The following is a 4,498-nucleotide window of genomic DNA, read 5'->3' as shown; positions in this document are numbered from 1 at the left end:
GTCAAGTTTGCCAGTCAAGTCAAGTCAAGTCCAATCAAGTTTGCATGTCTGCCAGTCCGCCTAACGGAACCAGTCCGCATCTGCTTGTTTGCAAACCCATGTCGTATACCGCCATGAGTTTGACTAAGGGTGTTGGAAAATATTAGGATTTTAGTTTATTTGAATATTTGGTTTTCTGGGCTTAGCCCGTTAGCACTAGGGTTTCAGTTTCTTACATTTTAGGTTAGGGTTAGTTTATTATAAATAGCATGCTTGTTATTCAGTTTAGAACAATTCATTCACAATGTAGTCTCTTAGGTTTTTTTGTAGCCGTTCCGGCATTTTCGTTTGTTTAATAATATTTCTTATTATTTTGTTAGTCTTGTTCGTCCCGCACTCTGATATTCAACTATTTTAGTATTTTCAAGAAACACTATGTTCGTTTTTTTTCCAGTATAATTGGATGTCTTATTAGTTTTAGGTTTGTCTAAATTTTTTTTTATAAATAATTTGTGATTGATGATTTGAAGCATAATACACATACCTCCTTAAATCTTTCCTCCTTTTGCTCAGCCTGTATTTGGACTCAACCTGTATTTGGAATAGATTATGACTTAGGCATAAACTCAGAAATCAGTGAAGAATGAAATCCAAAAGTAAATTGCAGTTTCTTATATCATTTTTCTTAGAAAAGACTAACAAAATTGTTTCTTAAATTAACAATATGTATACAAGTAAGATTGTGCTTAATTTTCTCTAATTAAAGAAATGGTTTGCACAATTTAGAACATGATAACAAAAAAATTTCCAGAGCCTGAAGTGCCTTTTGAAAGCTCAGTCCTACGTCAAAAATCTACAAAGGCAAAAATTGTGAACCCAAATTACAGCTTCTTCTCTCACTGATAAGAAAAATCGAAACTCTACATGGAAAAGAATTGAAATTATGCATAATCAAAAGTGGATCAAAACTCTAAATAGATTATCTTAATGCGTAGGACATTGTTAGAATTCGGAAACAATTGAAACTTCATTTTAAACACAAACTTAATCAATTGATTTATATTTAAATGGAAAGAAAGTATCAGTCAGTTTTACCTATATTTTGTTTAGCGTCGCTCCATTTCTCTCTTTGATTAAAAGCTTGAATTTTTACTTTCCTTCCATTCCCCTGCTGCATAACAACTTAGTAGCTCTTGTTTACCTACAACAAATTGAAAACCATTTGGAGAAAACAACTAAGCCTTTGGTTATTAGATTCTTGGTAGGCAAAGCAAGAAAATTACACACAACAAAACTATTAAAACTTTACGACCCACTTCCCAAATCAGGTTCTCTAAGTGACTAATGATCATATTGGATATAAATTATCATCCCGAACAATGCAATGTTTTTTTTTTTTTTTTGGGACATTCTAGTGAACTTTGCCAACAAAAGTTTTGAAGCAATTCATTTTCAGAAACAAAAATCTGAAAGAGAACACATGAAGGGGAAACCAACTTTAAATTTCATACTATTTGGCCTACTCCTTACCCATTTAAAATGCACTGAAGAAACAAAAGTCAGGACTACAGAACACAACATGAACTTTTTCAACTATATGTGATCTTAATGTGAGTCATACAACATACTATTAGTATCACCCCGTATAGAATTTTCAATACATGTCTACTCAGGAGAACATGGAAGTGAGATTTATAGATACATAATAAGACAAATTCATTATGCAAAACAATCCCAGATGAGAAGCTCACTCTGGACATTGAAAGTTGACCCTTCAACATACTCAGGTTCTCCACTATATTAACTTTTTTCTTCTCCACGCACTTAAATTTTTCCTCAACTTTTAAGAAGTCATTGTGCAGTTGGCTATTGTACTGTTGCAAGCTTGCCCTGCTCAGGAAAACACATAAATAAGAGATATTCCTTATGTAATTAGCAAAAATTCCAAATAAGAAGCTCACTCTGGAGACTGAAAGTTGAATCCTTAACATGATCAGTGTGGTGCCAAAAATAATCACAAGGTGGCACGTGGATTCTTGGGTAAAAGAGGATAAAAATACTCTTGAGGCATACTGGGATTCCTACACGCGAGCAGCGGCCAATCATCCTTAAACCAAATCAAAAGTGCCCAAAAAAGGTAACAAATTCAAAGTTATCCCATCCATCCTCATCTTAGGTAATACTTCATAACCTATAAATTATTTCATATAAATAGAGATTAATTGGCTAATTAATGGATTAATTTCTAATTAATCCATTAATCACCAATTTAATCACCCATTATATCAAATAAGTCACCCAAATTAATCCTAAAAGCTAGTCAAAACCCGCCACCTCCCTTCGCTCCTTAACTTTCTTATTTTCTCCACTTTATTACCCAAATAAAGTTAGTCATTCAATTTGATAACCCCCCATTTATTTCTTTCATATTTAATTAGCCAATAAATTGGCTAATTAAACCACAAATTCAACAAAAAATCCACAAGTTGGCCGGCCACTTTCTCTCCTAAGTGGACCGGCCTAGCCCTATAAATAGGCTCCCATTTTCACCAAACATCCATTCCAACACTTTGGCAAAAATCCCAAAATCTCAAAATTCTCTAAACACTCTTTCTCTCTAAATTCTAACTTTGGCATCGGAGGTTCTTCGGCCAAATCCTCCCCCCATTCATCGTGGGCGCGTAAGGCTCTTGGCCTTAACCTAAGATGTTAATTGTTTTATAGGTGCAAAATTGTCCAAGATCAAGGAGGAAGAAATTTGCATCCACAAATTGGTGCTTTCATTAAGAGTTGAGATCGATACTCGTAGAAGACTCTCACATAAAAAGGTTTTTCTCTATTTTCTAGTCCATTTGAATATTTTTCATATGTTTGTATTATTAGAATTTTTTATTTGCAAAGGTTCTTTGATAAAACGTATAAGAAAAATACAATGGCTAGAAATTTAGAAAATTTCACAGTGAAAATTGTAATACTCAAGAAATGGGACCTCGGCGATCCACGAGGCTAAATGTGGTCATAGGCGGAGTGGTACCACCACTATGAGGTTCCACCATGGCCCAAGCCGTGCCATTCAAGCTTGCACGGGTCCGAGCCCAAGCCTCGTATTCGTATGCATCATGCGCTATCGCAACCCACTATCGCAGCTCAGCCTGCTCTTGTGGCCCAACCTGCTCTCCCAGCCTAGCCTGCTCCCACCGAGCAGCCTGCTCTAGTGGCCCAGCCTACTCCCGACGAGCAGCCCACTTCCGTGGTCCAGCCTGCTACCGCCGAACAGCCCACTCTTGCTGCCCAGCCTGCTCTCGTGGCCCAGCCTGCTTTCATAGCCCAGCCTGCTCCCGCAGCCCAGTCTGCTCTCGTGGCTTTCCAAGCAGCCCAAGTCGGCCCAAGACTATCTCAACTATCCGGACCTACCATCAAGCCGAGGGCATTCTCACCATATTTTTTCACAGATTTGACATTTCCCAACTCAAATCTTGCGCCCAGAGTCTACCACACTTCCACTACTCAAGGAGAAACATTCCTTCCAAGCTTTTCCAACCCAAATGGAGAACAACACTTATCTCGACATGTCATAGAGTTGACGAACGCCCTCGCACAACAGACGACCTTGGTGAACCAGCTTTTGCAGCACACCGAGATGCAATGTGCCCCAAATGAGGTGTCCCGAAGTAGGACAAGGGTAGACAAAGAACCTATCCAGTAGCGTCCCAGTAAGCAGCCACGAACCGAGCGTTCAGGCAGTGTACACTCCCGATTCGACCCCCAAGATAGCATATACTCCCGTCTTAGAGCGTAGATGAGCGTGCACTCTTGACTAGGCCTACAGACGAGCATACATTCACGGTTGGGGTCACACTTCGATAGTCAACATGAGTAGCCTTCCAGGCGAAGTGTTCATTTGCGGCTAAGCCCGCAAAAAGCATCATCCACCTCACATCGGAGTAGGCAGCACGACAGACAGAGAGAAGTAGTCACTCAATATCACTCAAGTTCAACCGGCAGCCTGCGAAGAACTTGCTCGCCTACTAGAAACGCGTTACATGCACCGTATCCGTGGCATAGATAAGCCAAACACATGGAAGAGCAGTCTAGACCAGCAAGTCACGGTTGGGGGCAGCCGAGAGCTCCACTACCCCAACAAAGACAAATTCAGGAAGAAGTAGAAAGATTCTTGGCCAAGTGATTGCGCAATTTCCAACGCAATGAGGTCACCGACAAGGCACTACGACGGAACATCACCAACATAAGCAGGTCGCCCTTCATGGATGAGATCGAGCAGGTAGAACCTCAACGTGAGTTCAACATGCCACATTTCACATCTTTCAAATGGGATGAAGACCCAGAGAGACACTTAAAGCACTACCAAAGCACAATGATCCTCTATCGAAATAATGATGATCTCACATGCAAGATATTCGCCACCACTCTACAAGGCAAGGTGCAAGATTGGTTCTACACCCTGCCGCCACAATCAAATCGAAATTTCGACGAACTTTTTTTGGTTTTCACCATAGAA

At 39.8% G+C, this 4,498-nt stretch overlaps 1 long non-coding RNA gene across 1 annotated transcript; it reads right to left on the bottom strand.

Annotated features, from left to right (window-relative positions):
* Positions 1–523: 523 nt before the first annotated feature.
* Positions 524–1,869, bottom strand: LOC139191419 (uncharacterized). The gene is made up of 3 exons (XR_011575469.1): positions 1,731–1,869; positions 1,075–1,180; positions 524–553 (listed from the first exon to the last, which is right to left on the bottom strand). It is a non-coding gene; the product is annotated as an uncharacterized lncRNA (long non-coding RNA).
* Positions 1,870–4,498: the final 2,629 nt, after the last annotated feature.

This window comes from Malus domestica, chromosome 14 (assembly GCF_042453785.1).
Source record: "Malus domestica chromosome 14, GDT2T_hap1".
NCBI lineage: Eukaryota > Viridiplantae > Streptophyta > Magnoliopsida > Rosales > Rosaceae > Malus > Malus domestica.
Note: the sequence above shows the minus strand (reverse complement) of the source record. Positions and strands in the feature narration are given on the sequence as shown.